This window comes from Castor canadensis, chromosome 7, assembly GCF_047511655.1.
Source record: "Castor canadensis chromosome 7, mCasCan1.hap1v2, whole genome shotgun sequence".
Classification (NCBI taxonomy): domain Eukaryota; kingdom Metazoa; phylum Chordata; class Mammalia; order Rodentia; family Castoridae; genus Castor; species Castor canadensis.
Genome location: NC_133392.1, coordinates 68,408,149 through 68,424,732, shown reverse-complemented (window position 1 = coordinate 68,424,732; position 16,584 = coordinate 68,408,149). Strand labels below are relative to the sequence as shown.

Below are 16,584 nucleotides of genomic sequence, written 5' to 3'. Positions count from 1 at the left end.
CATGCTGTTCCCCAGTGCCCTGGGAGTCCTGTGGAGTCCAAGAGGCTCAGACCAGGGGCCTGGCTGCTGGGCTTCTCAGTGGTTGGCTGGGAGATGCACAACCCCAAATATGCATCCTGGCTGAGAAGGTGGCTTGTCCCCTGGTTGTGAGCAATCCCTGCATCTCCCCAGGCCTGCATGCCCTCCTCTAAGACCCAGAAATGCTGGCACCTCTCAGAAGCCACAGCTAACACTGGGAGAGGCAGGGTCCAGCACATGCAGCCTGGCCTCTATGCTGGACATGGCCCCCACTGTGCAGTGGGGAGGTCTCAGGGAGATGTTAGTGCCATGCCCTGACTCTACTCACAGAGGAGGAAACTGAGGCAGAGAAGAGCAGTGCCTGCCTTCATCCTACAGTTGCTCAGCAAGTCATCAACTGAGGAATCAGCCTCCTGCTCCCACTACCCACAACCCAGCCCAAAGGCGAGCTGGCCGGCAGAGCCACTGACAAAGAGAAAATTATTATTTTGGCAGCTGAGATAGAAGCCAGAGCCGGAAGGCTCTTGCTCACTTGGGGTGGGCGTCATCCAGGCCTTGTCCAGGACTGGAAGAACGACGCCTGCCTGTCCCGTGCTCAGAGTGTTCTGGCTCACGGTGTGCATGCATGTGTTTTCGGGCTGCCAGCCACTCTGGCCCTTCGGTATTGGGCTTGTGCACAGGCGCAAACAGACCAGAGAGGGGAAGGAACTGTTCAAGGTCACACAGTGACCATCGGGGGCACTAGAATAAGAGTATAGTTTCTAGTCAGGGACTGTGAACCATACTGTATCATTCACTTGGGAAAGACAGGAGAAAGAGCGTCGAATTTATTGAACCCATATCATGGGTCAGGCCTGGGCTATTTCCTTTAATCATCAGAGAAGTGTCGTGAGACAGAAACTAGCATTTCCAATTCACACATGAGTTCCAGAGAGGTTCTCTAACTTCCTAAGGTCACACAGCTAATGAGCTAACAAGCACACATGCAACATGTGCCTACGTGTGAGTAAGCAGCCTGGCCCTATTACACTCTCTCTCCTGCCCTACCCATCTCCGGATACTACTCAGCAGCTCTGCTCAGACCCCTCACTATGGGGAAGGAGGCCTGGGTTAGGCTATGGACGAAGGTGATATTCTGCTTACTCTGCCTAGCGCTACTGGTGCTTTCTGCTAAGGCCCACAGCCTGTGTGGGCCTGGCCACCTAGTGAGACCAGGTAGAGAAGGGTAGAGAAGGAAGGAGACAGCCGCTCCCAGCCAGATCAGAGCACAGGATGAACACTATAGGTCCCGATGACTTAAGCAGTGCAGACTGGGCCTCAGGACCTGCGGTGGACTGCAGGCAGATGGGTCCCCAATGCCCAAAGGGTTCTCTCTGGGGGGAGACCATGACTGTAGGGCAGCTTCCTGCCGTGATGCAGGCAGGGCCAAGTGCAGCTGGGGCCCGAGGAGCGCTTTTCCCAGGGGAGGGCTGGGTGTGATAGGACACAAGTTTTCAGGGGAGAATGTGTTTTCTGGAGGAAACATAGCTGGAGTGACCAGGCTAGGTCTTGGCACAAGGCAGAAGTCACCCTTGGGGGTGGGGACTATCCCAGGGCCAAGATGGGTCCACCATCCCTGCCTCCTCTGGAGATTCCTAGGAAGGACTGGGTGTGGCTTGGGTGGAGGCACCAGGTCAAGACCACATTCTGGGCTGGAACCTTGGCACTGGCCTCTGTGGTGAGGCCAGAAGACAGGGCTGGGTGCCAAGTTTCAATCTCTGCTTTGCTGTTACTGCTGGGTGACCTTAAGCAAGTCATGGGCCTCTCTGAGCCCCCAATCTCCTTTCTAAATAGGGAGCAATTTTCCCTCCAGCCACACCCTCGCCCCCAGGGGAGGCTCTAGGCTGATGTAGTAGCACTGGACATTGGCCAGAGCACAAACCTAATCACAAACCCCTGGTGGGGGGGTAGGCAGCCCCGGTGTGGTATGCTGACAGAGGCACCTCTGAGCACTCCTGTCACCAGGTCTCACTCCTCACACTTGCTTGGGCCTCTGTCTCTCTCTCTGTCACACAAGCACACACACACACATAAACACACACTTGTGCCTTGGGCTGTGAGGGCTGTAGACATGGAGCACGTAGAAAGGGCTGTGTGGAGGAAGAGTACAGTGAGTGTAACTGGACATTTGGGGAGTGGGGAACTGCCCAAGGCCATAAGTGGCCAGGTGGGGATCAGGATTCCCAGCATGTTGGCACATACCCATTCCCAGCAGACTCTGAGTCACCCCTGGCTGAATTGAACTGAACAAGCTCCGGCCCCTGTGACCCTCGGTTCTGAGCTGGATCAGGGCAGCTGGTCCTAATTCCCATTTTACAGATGGGTCAAATGGCTACAGAGCTGGGGCCAAGGACTGGGGGTTCCTTCTCTGGCCCCATACAAACTCTCTGGGGTCTTCTCACCTTAGAGACCCACCTGGGCATGCATCCCCTGATGGGACCCTAGGGACAGGCCCTGTCCTCCCCTGGCAGCCAGAACTGGCTAAAGGAGCCAGGCAAATATTTACCCCTGATGGTTATCCAAACCTTATCCAAATTGGCCGCTGCCCCGCCTCCTGCATTCCTGAAATACGTGTTCCCTGACCTCACCAAGCTGGGGGCTGGGCATCCAGACCAGAGGCTCCTGGGCAGGCGGAGGCCAAGGCCTGCTGCTGACAGGCCAGAGCTGCCTCCAATTGTCCCTCAGCCATTCGCCCACCAGGGGAAGCTCCAGGCTATTCTTGGAGAGCCTTAAGTTGGCCAGAGAATAGGCCTACCCATAGGTCACTGGGCAGCTACTGGACTGCCATGGTGTGGTGTGAGGCAGGGGCTATGCTGATGCCACCTGAGCCAAAAGTCCAGGGCTCCTGTCACCAGGCCAGAACTTATTCCTGATGCTGAGCACACACAGAGAGAGTGACTGACCCACACAGCCTGCCACCACAGGAAGACTCTCCCATTTGTCAGATCCTCCTCGACAACCCCTGCAGCCCTCACTCCATCCTCAGCTCATCCTGTCATCAGGGATCAGGAAGGTCTCATTGTACAGACAAGAACCCACTCCTCAGAGACCTGAAAGCAGCAAAAGTGTACTTTCTCAGCCCAAACTGTACTTTCAGCAGCTGTGTGGCACCCCCACTGCCCTCTGGAGCCTTTGTCCCATCCTTCAGTGCCCAAGGACCTTCTCCCTTGATGATCCCTCCTAGTGATCTTCCCCTTCCTGAACTTCCAGAACATTCTGCTGGTGTTTCATTCTTTCTTCTTGCATAATTATAATTGGGCAGCTGGTTATCTATCTCGTCAGTCACAGGGGTCAGGGACCTGGTCATCCTCATTCCAGGCATGGCAGAGATACGCCCAGGGGCTCAGAGGGCTCCTTTAAATCTCTTCCCCACAAAGCATCAACTGCAGGAGGCCTCAAGCTGCAGATAAGGAAGACAGACTTAGCCAACTGGTGGTTTAGGGTCCAGGGATTCCTGGGCAGGCTGCCTGAGAATCACGAGGTGCCCTTGAGTCAGTAACCCTGTCCATCCTCACTTCCTCTGAAACTGTTCAGGCAGCCCAGGAAAGCCCAACCCATCCATCCGGCCCTGCCCAAAGAAGCACAGCATGCCCCCACTCTGCCTTCCTCTCTTGCAGGACAGGGGGAGGGGCAGACAGTGGCATTTAGCTGACTTGAGGCAATTCTAGGCCAGGGGAGTACAGGCCTGCTGGGCCTGGGTCACCTGGAGTCAGTCATATGCACCTGCTGCTGGGTCCTCACAGATACCTCTGTGGGTCAAAGCTCCCATGGCCAGAGTAACCCTGTGCAAACCTGGGCCACATTCTAGAAGGACTCAAAGAGGGAGTGCTGGGGAAGGGTGTGGGCTCCCAGAACCACGCACCTAACGTCTCTGAGGTTTGGTTCTCTTATTTTAAAAATGGGAGTTATAAGCCAACTCCTTCCTTCCTTCCTTCCTTCCCTTAACAACTAATGGCTATGACTACTGCTTGCCAGAGGAAGAAAAGGAAGAGCTGAAGAGAGGAATGGGTGGGGGGCACAGCCAGCAACCTGTGCAGCTCCTCATCCTCCCCAAGGCATTCCCACAGTCTAAGGTGAGGCGGGGAGGCAGAAGGGGGATTGGTGGTTCCAATGCAGCCAGGGGTATGGGACAGAGGTCAGGAGAGTGAGCATAGTGGGGGTTTGGGGGCACCATGACCTTGGGCAGAGTCTTTCAGGCAGGAGAACACCGCATCTAGGCACAGATCCAGAGGCCTGGCAGGGAAGAGCCTAGGACTGATGGCAGAGCTGTAGATGGCATCACAGAGAAGGGCCGTTGTGTTCATGGAGCAAGGCCTATGCAAAGACATCATTCCCATCACCTTGATCTGCTGTGTTTTCAAGGCCACCCCGGAGTGACACCTCTGCAGAGAACTTTGCCAGGACCAGAAAGTCCTTACTCTGAGCATCGACCTAGGGATGACTTTTGCCCATCCTGCCTCTCAGACATGCTCTGGCCCATGGTGCCCACAACTGTCTTAGCACCCCCTGCCCAAGCCATCCTAGCCTCTTGATGTGGGGGCTTATGCAGAGACAAACTGAGACCAGAGAGAGAGAAAGGGACCTACGCAAAGTCACAGTTATAAATGGGAACACTAGAGTTCAGACTTAGGCTCTGGCAGGATACTGGCTCTCCTTTCCTGACATCTGCACTAGATGTCTAGGAAACAGGGAGGGATGAAGGAATGTAGGCTCACTTCCTTCCCAAAGGACCTATGCATGCCCCAGCCAACTCCTGCATTAAAGGTCCACGGCCCTGGCATGGGCCCACTCATGCTGCCGGCAGAGGGCTGGTCTCCTTCTCCCGGGGTCAAGCAAACACTTTCTCCTCTAACCAGCAGAATGAGGCACAGAATGCATGAAGGCACACAGCGAGGCTCTAGGTTCCCAAGCACTGGATCAGGGCCTTGGCTCTGTCACTTCCTGAGCTGTGTGGTGCCAAGCAAGGAATCTGGCTTCTTGGGGTCTCAGTTTCCTCACCTGTAAAGTGGGGACAGTAAGAGTCCTGCCCTTGAAGTTGAAGGACTTCTCAAGGTCCTGCCCATGTCGCACTGGCACAGGAGATGCTCCGTACAGAAGCTGATGCAGGTGCAGACTCAGGGTCCTGCTGGGGAGAGGTTCTGAATCCCATAACACAGAGATAAGGTCCAGCCCTTTCCAGGGCTGCCTCAGGAGCAGGCCCAGTGGGTCTGTATAAGACCACTTGCTCTCAGAAGAGAGGCCCCAACTCCTTTGCCACAGGTGCCAAGCATCCTCCAGGTGCAAACTCTGTGCTGGGTGCCCCCTTCACACCTACTATTCCATCAAGCCCCATCAGTGAACACAGCTTCCTCCTTTCCAGGGGCCACACTCTTGCTCAGAGGAACACCTGGTCTGGGTGGCTAACCCAGGGCCCCTGATAACCTCTTGGGCATTCGCCACTTCCAAAGCCTAGCACATAACCTGAAGTTTTGTCTCCTGTCTCTCACTCTGCCTTGCCCCAGGGCTCAACTGTGGTGCCCCAGAGGAGCACCCTCTACTCACCCCTGGGGTGCCCCCAGCCCTCAATCCCCTGCAGCATGAACAGAGCCTGGCATAGGTTCTCCAAAGAGTCCTCAGGGAACCTTGAGTCCAAGTCTGCCATCCTACAGAAGGAGGGGACAGCTGGGACCCTACAGAAATGGGGGGACAGTGGTCCAATCCTGGCCCACAAATAAGTCCTTCCAGGTCTCATTTTCCCCATCTGGGGCTAACACTGGCTTGTGGCCTAGATGACCTGTAGGAAGGTCAAGAGGCTGACCTCTTGCATGCACCATCCATGGCACATGCAAAAGGCCAAATGGCTGAGCACTGAGTGTTCCCAATGACCATTTCCTGGGGTGAGGGCCAGCCCAAGCAGTCACGTTCCCCATTTTGGCATCCCTCTGGGACTCTGGCCACATGTGTGCCTGACCAGTCTGAAGTGATGGCCGAGGCCCAGATTTATAAATGCCGGACAAAGGAAAGCACTGTTCTTGCTTGTGGGAGGTGGCAGCTCTGAGCACGGATTCTAATGTCACCCAGGCCTGGACAGAATCCTGGCTGTGATGCTCATAAACTAAGTGAACTTAGCAGAGTCCCTGCTCCTCCCCCTGCCTCAGTTTCCCCAATGGTGTAACAGGGACTGAGAAGATGACAAGGCATGGCCCTTCCTTGGCCCTCAGGGAGCCCAGGCCTCAGGAGATCATGGGGTTTCCAGGGTCATTCGCTCCACCTCCAAGGGAAGCCAGTGGTGCGTTCATGAAGTGGTTGGAGGGCCAGGGAAGTTGTCAGTCATCCTCCTCCCAGCCTCCTCCCAGCCTTTCACAAGACTCCCCAGGAGGCTTGATCTTCACCGAGATTTTGAACTCCAGGAGCTGGAGTTCAAGTCTGGCCCTTGCCTCTCACCCCTCCTTGACCTGGGGCAGGTACCTCCCATCCCTGAGGTTTCTGTCTTATCTGCCCAATCCCCAGGTTGCCAGCGGGGGTGGGGGGGAGGGTCTGTGAGGAGGATGTGCTCAGGCCCAGCAGTGGGCAATAAGGAGGGTCCATGGTCTGCTTTGAGCATTGCCAATGCAGGCTGGTCCTGACTTCCTAGGAAGCCTGGATTCAGCCCTGTCTGAGGAGGTTCTGGGGCCATCCCAGGGGCGGTAAGGACCAACCCAGGAGATTCCTAGACGAGGGCAGGTCTAAGGGGCCCTTCATCTCCCTGGAATCTGGGCTGTTTCTTGTTCTTTCAAAAGGAAGGTCTTTCGGTCCAGCAATTTGGTTGGATTCTCCGTGGAGTGACCCCTCATTGCCTATTCAGTCCCAAGACAGACAGAACCTATCCTCTGGGGCCCTGGAGAGCTCAAAGCAGCGGGGTGGGGAGGGGTGTGTGTGTGCAAAGCCAGCCCCTGAGGTGGACATCCTCTTTCTATTGCTGTGGTATCTGGCACTGGGCTTGCAGGTACCAGAATACTATGTTCTGACTGTGTCCCCAAAATTCACATGCTGGAAACAGTCCCCAGAGTTATGTGGTAATGGAGGTGGGCTTTTGGGAGGTGACTGGCATTAGATGGGATCAGAGGGTAGGCCCCCATGTTGGCTTTAGTGGCTTTATAAGAACGGGAAGAGAGACTAGCACTCTTGCTCTGCCTCACCAGGTGATGCCCCATGCCAAACATGGATGCAGCAAGACCTTGCCAGATGCCAGCGCCATGCACTTGGACTTCCCAACCTCCAGAACCATGGGCCAAATAAACTTCTATATCCTATAAATTACCTGGTCTCGGGTGTTTCTTCTTTTTTCTTTTCTTATTTTTTTGCAATATGGAACCTAGGGCCTTGCTAGGCAATCACTCTACTACTGAGTTACATCCCCAGTCCTTTTGCCCTTAAGGTTTTTTTTGAGACAGGTTCTTCATAACTTTGCCTCAAACTCTCCATCCTGTTACCTCCATTCCCAAGTGCTGGGATTACAGGTGTGAGCCACCACACCCAGCCCAGGAGTTTTGTGAACCCTATTCAGATCAAAGACTGAGGCAGCTGGCACTAGCAGAGTGCTTACTACACCTGCCCCACACCCAACTCGTATCAGAGTTTACACATGTGAGCCCACTGAATCCATTTAGTCCCCAAAGCAATTCTGTGGAGTGGGAAAAACATTGCCCCACTGCACAGGCTCAGAAACACAATGTCACTCCCCCCATGTTAGGAGTGACGGAGTTGGACATGGCATAGGCTCTGAGCTCCAGAATCTTTGTGCTGGACCACAGGGCTGCCTTCCCAGGGGCCTAGGGGAGGGTGGAGAGAGCAGCCTATCCGTACAAGGCAGTGGGGCCACCTATACCAGAGTTTGCCAGTCTGGCTGCAGGCCCTGCTGGAGATCTGACTTAACTGGTTGGGGGTAAGTTATCTTTCAAAGCCACCGTGGATCTCACCTGGGGCTGGGGCTGAGAGCCCTTGGCCTGTCCAACCATTGCCCTTCTATCAGGGAAACTAGCTCAGGAAGGGAGGGGACAGACCCGAGATCAGGGGTGGGGGGCTGGGGAGCCTGGGTGGGGAGCTAGGTTCCCTGGCCTCCCTGGCCTGGGTTTTGAGCTCTTGGAAACAGCACTAAAGTTCCCCAGCGGAGCAGCCCACGGGTCCAGATGTGGGCAGGAAAGATGAGGCAGACAGGCTGGGGAAGCCAGTTCAGTATGCAGCTATGACGCACAGGCTTGGTAATTCCTGACTCACGGCCACCCATCCTGTGACTCCACCCATTGCCGGTGCCCCAACCCTGGCTTGCACCCCACAGCCCACTGCAGCCTCCAGAGGCCCCTACCACTGAGGACCAGAATGCCACAGAGGAAGGAAAGAGCAGTGGGCCCCACCTAGGACTGAGTGGGACACAGAGACACCCAGAGGAAGAGGTAAGGGGCATGGTGCCAACATCGACTCTGCCTACCCCTGTGAACAGGCACCTTAGACTGCAGGAGAAATTGAGGCTAGCTTGGGCCCCTGGTGTTGATAACCACTTTAATCAACTTTCTCTGCCATGTGACTCATTTTAACTCAGGGCCCCAAGTCTGCATGCTCATTGGCAGGCCTCCTTGCCACCAGATCCTCTCCTAGAGGATTCATTACTCCTCTGTCTAAGAACTTCCAGGGCTCCCATAGCCTATGGCCTGCAACCTTTCCCTAAATGTGTCCAACCCTTCCTATCTTTACACTGTCGCACACACTAATCCTGCTACCAGGAAGGTCCAGATCCCATGGTCTAGTTCATGGGGAAGGGCTACAAAGGTCAGTTTCTGAGCCCCAAAACCTCTAGGACTCCCATAGTACCCTATGACAATGACTCGGCAAGGCCCACCTGACAGAGGCAAACCCTGAGGCTCAGGTGGCAATATATCTAAGACCACAGAACTCTGGGCTGTCACCACACCATGGGGGCTTCGCTGCTGGGATGTAGGGACTTCCCCATTGATAATGAGTGTTCAATTGGCCCATGAGGTCAAAGTGGCCACCTAGTCTGCCTTAGCTCATCCAGTGTCAGTGAATAGGCCCACTTGCCTTGAAGTCCTGACCCTATTCTCAGCCCCTTTAGAACCTGATTTATAACCTGAGTTTCTATTCCTGCTCAAACTGGGCTGGGCTGAGCTAAAGCCACCAGCTTGGGAAGATGGGTCATAGGTCTAAGAGAATCTCCCAGGAGGAGGAGAAGGACAGGTTTGTGAGGACCGGCTGCAGCAATGTCCCCTCCCTGGCTTCTGTCCACAGGCCCACTGACCTGATCCACCTGCCTGAGCCTGCTGCACTCTGAGCATAAATGCATCTTACTCTAGACTCTTCATTCCACAGAAAGCACTGCACTGGGCAGAGCCTCCATCTTTCCTCCTGCTTTTTACGGATGAGGCCCAGAGTGGGCAAGTGACTTGCCCAAGTGTACCAGAAAACTGGTGGCTAATCCTGGACCAAGAACCCAGACCTCTGGGCTTCCAGACCTGGTCCCCAGGAAGCTTCTCCCACAATCCCTGAAGGATAATGACTCTGTCCAGGAGGGGCTCAGTCATCAGTGTGTGGGATCAGGGATGGGTGTGGGCCCAGAGCGCCTACCCATGGGATGCTCCAGGAGTGGGTCAGGGCAGGTCAGGGGCAGGGCAGCCTGAGACCTGGGGTCAGGCTTCCTTTCTCAAGAAGGCAGGATTCCTGGTGGCAATTCCCACGAGAATAGGAGAAGCACCAGCCTCAGGAAGCTTGGGAGGGGACAAGGCGGTGCCTGGGCAAGGCTTGCTGGAGGGGGCTGGGTAACTTGTGTGCCTATGACCCTGGGGATGGGGCCAGGCTGAATTTTGCCTCATCCTTGGCCCAGGCCCTTCCTCTAGCTGGTCCTGGCTTCCTGTCCCACTGGATCCACCCGGCCCAGGGGAGGGAGTAGCCTCAGAACCGCCAGAGTTTTCTGGGGACAGGAGAGGTGGGGTGAGCCTAGTTTGACCTCCAGGTCTCCGGCCATTTGTTTTACAGGATGAGGCCATGACAAAAGTACCTCTAGGTCCCTCCCCTGAGCGCACAACTTCAAACACAGCTGGGCAGGGCCTTCGGGAATCAGCCCTGCTAATCGGATCAAACCTTCCCCCACCCTAGGCAGCTGGGTGGTGTCACTTTGGGGAAGTCATGCTCAAGTCAGGATGGGGGAGAGGTGAGGTGAGACCCACCTCAGGCCTCAAGACGGAACCTCCCCATGGTCAAAGACCAAGGCCAGCATGGCATCTTCCACAGAGGGTGTGGCATCAAGTCAGCCTGGGATGATGTGGTGTCAAGACCACAGGGCAGCATGCAGAGGAAGAGCTTCCATTCCCACCCTGAGCATGGCATGCCTGGGTCCTAAGAGTGTCAGGGAGCTTCGAGGGCCCCCAACCATCTCCTGTGACCTCAGGAGTTGTGGATGCACCTCTCCATGGGCTGGGGGTATTGCAGGAGGTGAGAGGCTGGTAGCCTGACCCAGTGAGTGGAAAGATTTGAACAGAAGCCTTCAGCCCCATCCTCAGGTCACTCATGGGGTCCTAAGGATCCCCAGGCTATGAGCGTCAATGGTCTCCAGGTTCCCATGGGCTGTTCAGCATGAGGCTCTTCAAAAATCAAACAGGCCACAGTGAGGAGGGCTGTCCTGCTGGACCCTGGGCCACCACAGACAAAGGCCTCTCCTGGCTGTGTTAGGGAGCCCAGGCCCCCACTGGGAGGACTCTGGGGACAGAAACAGAGCTGGGACTCAGGTCTCATGCCTGCCCCATGGGTAATCCCAGCACCTCCCTGGGAAGGGGAACCCCCAGCAGGCCCTCCTGGCCCCACGGAATCCTGACAGGTGGGACATTGGGTTAGCTTGACTTGAGCAAACTACGCTCTAGATGCCGTGTTGTCCAGATTGTACGAGACAGGCCCTACTGGGGCTCTTTCAGGAGAGAAGCCTGGGAGGGACTCAGTCAAAGACTGAGCAAAAGTCTCCATCTGCGGCCCTGAGATAAGCAGGGTGTGCACACGCTCACCCATGAATAAGGCCCCTTGCTATGGGCCAAGTGGTCATGCGGCCCAGCGGGGCAGGTCTAGGCCAGCTCAGATTTCTGTGTCTCTAAAGGACAAATCACTGGCAACCTTTTATCACTCAGAAGAATGCTCTTTTCAAATACTTGTTTTCTGGTTCCTGGATGTGCCAAGGATCATGCTGAGTGGGAAGTAAGCAGAGTGGGGAGGACAAGAGGGACATGAGTGGGAGGTATATGCACCCAGCATAGCCCTCTGTCTGGTGTTTTCCTTCTGCCTTCCCCATCCAGATGCCTGCTGGGAAACTGACGGAAGGGAGAAGGCATACCTGGGAGCCAAGGTGCAGGGAGGAGCCCTCGGGGGAGTGGGAGATGGAGTTGTCAAGATGCTGCACTGGGAGCCCTGGCTTTGCAGAGCTGGACTCCATAGCAGAACCCTGGGGGTGGAGGCTTGGCTCAGGAGAGCACCTGCCTAGCAAGTGTGAAGCTCTGAGTTCAAACCCCAATACTGTCAAAAAAAAAAAACAACCCAGAAGCCTGGGGGTGTGCAGGGGACAAGGATCAGGTGAGAGAGGGAAGGGATGCTCATCCCACCTGGCAGACACAGCTCTGCCTTTGGGAAAGGTCTGCAGGCTGTGGTCTCTGGAGCACAGAAGCCCACTGCAGAGGCACAGAGAAGAGAGAAGTGCAGTTGAGGGTCTCCAGGGAAGGCCTTCGAAGATCACCTCTCCCATCCTCACAGCAGCTCTACTCTAGGGAATACCATCACTCCATTTTATAGATGGAGACTCAGAGCCAACTAACCTTAATGCTAACTAACAGAAGACTGCCCATTCACTAGAGGTGGAGTCAAGATTTGAACCCATGGGATCCAATCCTGGAGTCCATATTTTTTACCAGTGCTTCACCCCACCATCCCAGAAGCTGTGTCCTCAGCTGCCAGGCCAGACCTGTCTTTTATAAAGCTCTTAGCCATGTAAGGCCAGGCTAGGATTTCTTCAGGGATCCACAGGACCCACAACAGCCAGCCCCAGCTCTCATCCTCAATTTGTCAGGAATCCCAAGAAGAGCCTCTGCACACCCAAAATTGGTGCTAGGGGCAGGAGGAAGGAGAAGAATGGGGAAGGGTCAGAGAGAGAAGAAAGGGAAAATACTGGGCAGACTACAATCAAGAATGGAGAACACAAGAGACAGCAGAGAGAGGCCCCAAGTAGGGCAGAAAAGGATGTAGATCACAAAGAAAGAGAAGAGGGTGGAGGAACAGAACAAGAAGGAAAATGGGAGAGATGACAGTGGGAAAGAGGGAAAGGGTGGGGAAGAAGGAAAGGGAGAGGGACAGAGAGAGGGAGCAGAGCATGGCGCAGAGAGATGAGGAGGAAGGGAAGGAAGGGGAAGGGGCAGCAGATGAAGGGGAGGCAGGGGGAAAGGCAGAGAGGTCAGCAGGGAGAGGCCCTGGAAAACCGAGAGACAGACGGAAAGCAAACCCACCTACCGAACATTGAACACCTAACAGGAGATGACAAATCAAATGGGAATTACTGCGGTAAAAACATAATTAGAAACTTGATTGAAGTTAAACAGAATTTACATAACACTGCAAATTAACTTTACACAGAAACTATTCACTGCGAAGGCAATGAAAGGCATTTCATTAGTAATCTAGATTTAAACAATAGGCACATCGGAGCCTCCATGCTTTCAACAGGAGCGGGTGCCAAAGGCTGCCAGCAGACCCTGTGCACTGGGTGCTCCCAGGGGAAGCAGGCAGGGTCCAGGGCGGATCCCTGAGCCTGGGGAGCAGGGCTAGATGGACACAGACCGATCAGATTCTAGTGCCAGTCCTGCCTCTGACTGCTGTGTGGCCCTGGGCAAGTGACTTACCTTCTCTGGGCCTCAGTTTCCTCACCTGAAAAATAAGGATATTGGAGAGGCCTGTGTATTCTAGGAGATGATAGAGGGTTGTGATGTGCACATGAACTCTGGAGTTGGACTATCTGGAAAGCACCTCCTTGCCAAATTAGCTGTGGCATTACGCATACTTTTTTCCTACCCAGTCCTGGTTTGCTCTTCTGTTCAGTGGGTTAAGTCCAATCCCGCCTGACGTCACCATGTCAGGGGAAGGATTTAGAGACAGAATGGAGACAGGCTTAAAGAAAGTGAATCTGAAGGTACAGGATTACTCGTCCATCCGCCTGGTACACTAATTAGATTACCTGCAGCCTTCTGCCACTGAAAGGGACATGGAGCCAGCAGCCTCAAAGTGGCTTCTGCCAGCAACCTGAGTCCTGGCTGTAGGCATACAGGCATCTCCCCTCACTCTATTTCAAGAGACGGAGGTCACCAAGTCCCTGCCTCGCTCCATACAATTCTCATCCCAAGAAGTCTCTGGAGACTTTGCCCCCGTGCCAGTCAGCTAACGTCGGCTCCTGCACTGGGCTGCTCTTTGGTTCTGTGGCTCCAGTGGTCCCTGAGCATCTCTGGTCTGGATGATGCATGGTCCCCAAACCCCATGCCCTGGCTGAGCACCTGCCCTGGCAGAGCACCTGCCTGGCCTCAGGAACTAGGGACAGCTGCTTCTCTCTACAAGGTGTCTGTCACACTGGAGACTACTGGTTCTTTACCCATCTGCACCATCCCAACTGGATTCTTGGGAATTGGGGACCCTCTGTGTCCCTTCTGTCCACTTGAACCCAAGCTCTGTCTGGCACAACGTGGGTGCTCAGCAGGTACTGGCTGGAACCAACGCATTCGGAGACACTTCCTGCTGGAGGCAGGACTGCAGCTATGCTGTGAGAGCACCCTACATCTCTATTCAAGAGGATGGGAACATTCAGAAACCCTTGGGCATGCCTGTCCCATGCACTGCTCCCAAAGCCATCCTGCCGTGAGCCACAGGGCTGGAATTCTAACCCCAGTTTGGCTCCTGAACCCTACAAGGATGTGTCCAGGAGTGGAGAGAGAGAGAGAGAGAGAGAGAGAGAGAGAGAGAGAGAGAACAGATCTGAGCTCTCAGGAGGCAGAGGCCACCCTGCTCCTCGGGGTCCGTCCAGCAAGGGTCCTGACCCAGAGAGGACACTGCTAAGAGAGACAGAGAGACAGAACCAAAGACAGAGATGAGGCAAGGGAAGAAGGCTCTGGGGAGACAGATGCACACACAATGGGCAGGGAGCACTCTGACTGGTGAGCCAGCTGTCCAGCCCCTCCCTCACTGCCCAGGAAGGTGGCCATTTCTTTGAAAAAGGATCTGTGAATGCTTAGGAATTCAACAAGAAGTTCCTCCTCTCTGTGGGCAGCATCTGAGCTGCCTACTTTAGCCCTGGGTTTTGGACAAGTGCTCCCAGCAAGGGGGAAGTGCCAGGGGTCCTCCTGCCCCAGAGGCGGGGCAGGAGGTCAGAAGAGCCCGATGGAGCCTTTTATTTTTATTTTTATTATTTATTTATTTTTTTGGTGGAACTAGGTTTTGAACTCAGAGCTTCCCACTTGCAAAGCCATACCTCCTGCCCCTGATGTAGCTTTTTAAATGAAAGTGTGAAAGCGGATAGACATTAGTGTAAGAGGCTCAGCTGGGGCCAGGAGGGCTGGCCAAGGGGACAGGAAGGGCCTAGACATAGGCTGCCTCAGGGCCCAGCCAGACACGTAAGGACCTTCACATCTGTGTGGCCAGGGCTGGGGAGGAAAAGGCTCTGCTTCCTCCTCCCTCTTCATCACTCCCCTCCAAATACTGGCTCATTTATTGAGGCTTCTGAGCCCTTGTATGATTCCCTCTGTTCTCTCTGCCTGCAATGCTCTTTCCTGCTTTGCCCAGTAACGTCTTCTTGACACTCAGCCTGCCCTTCTGCTCTCCTTTCCCTCCCTAGCTATACCCTTCCTGATCCCCTCTCCTGATTCTCTCCATCCGTCCTTCTCCCAAAGGCTGAATAGCCATGACTCAGACTCAGGTTCCCAGCCTCACCATCTCCACACACACTTGAGGTGACCTCATCAGCCACACGGGTTGCAACACCAGCTACAAAGAACAACTCCCAAATTTATATCTCTATCTGGGACCACTCTGCCTTCCAGACGTATCTATCCAGTTGCTTACTTGGCTTTCCACTCGGACAGCTCAGAGCCATTGCACACTTGGTCATTAAAGCATCATGCCTGGGCTTCATCCTGCCCTCCTAGTCATCTCCCTTCTCCCCCTGACCTCTGGCCCAGAAGCCTGTCCTGACTGTCCTCGTCTTCTGTGAGCCTCTACCTCGAATCCACAGCAAGCCCATCTGCTGGGTCTTGGACACATTTTCAGGCTCAATGGCTTCTCACTTCTTGCTTGCTATCCTGGGTCCAAGCCATCACCACCTCTACCTAGAAAGGAGCTCCCTGATCCATGCTTGCTGCCTGCATGAGTCTCCCTCGGCCTCTCTGAGCTCACCTCCCGCTCTAACCGAGCACCACCCACGCTGCTTCCCTGCTGTTTCCTTGAATGTCCCACGCACCCCTGCTCATTATGGATTGCACTCAGGTCTCGGATGTCACCAGAGGTTTTCCTTCATCATGGAGCACCCCACCCCACCCGGCAGTTCAGCTTGTTTCCTGGCTTCTTAAAACTTCTCTCCTTAAAACTTAGTACCATCTGACAGAGATAGCTTCACTTTTCAGGTGTTTATTGTCCTTCTCTTCATGAGAACAGATAGCCATGAGACAAGAGTTTTGTGATTTATTCCCTGTTGTGATTTATTCTCCCCAATTTCAGGAGCTCCTGACACAGAGACATTTTCAATAAACCTCTGGAGAATGAAGAAATGAAGAGCACTGCATCCTCTTCCTTGAACACCTGCCTACAGAACCAGCGTGTGACCCTCCTGGCCTTTCCAGTGCAGTCACAGACACTGCACAGCCTTGAGCCCTGCCTCATGGAATTGAGGCAGGCCCTGAGACCACACATCTGTCTCCATTACACATTGTACCCTCTTGGAGCAGGTCTGGCCTGGTGCAAGACTCAGTGAGTGTTTGATGAGTGAATTGAGTAGGAAATGGGTGATTGGATGGATGGATGGTGGGTGAATGAGTGGATGGATGAATGCATAGATGGACAGGTAGGTGGGTGGTTGGGTGGGAGAATGGATAGGTCAGTGAGTAGATGGATGAACAGATAGAAGAAAGGATGCATGACACGTGGATAAGTGAGTAGATGGGTAATAGTGAGTCCCACCACAGGTACACAATTAAGATGGCTGGTGGTTTGCATTCTCTGGGGAGGACGGGTCAGACAGTGCCATGTGGTAAAGGTAAAAGTGTGGATGTTTATATGGCAATGGGATTAAGCCGAGCAGTTCTGGTGTGGTCACAGCTTGTTGTGTGACTCCTGGCAGGCCCAGGAGCTTGCTGTGCCTTGGTCTCATGGTCTGAGCATGCAGATAGTAATTCCTGCCCAGGACTGACAGAGACCACAGTCATGTCTCTGGTGAAGCACATCTTTGGGCAGGTCTGCCTGAGATAGTCCTCTTTTCTCAAGCCCTGTGGTCTT

At 54.4% G+C, this 16,584-nt stretch overlaps 1 protein-coding gene across 9 annotated transcripts in view; it reads right to left on the bottom strand.

Moving 5' to 3' along the window:
* The window catches only part of Zmiz1 (zinc finger MIZ-type containing 1), a 214,480-nt gene that overhangs the window by 135,418 nt on the left and 62,478 nt on the right, over positions 1 to 16,584 (bottom strand). The window lies entirely within an intron of this gene.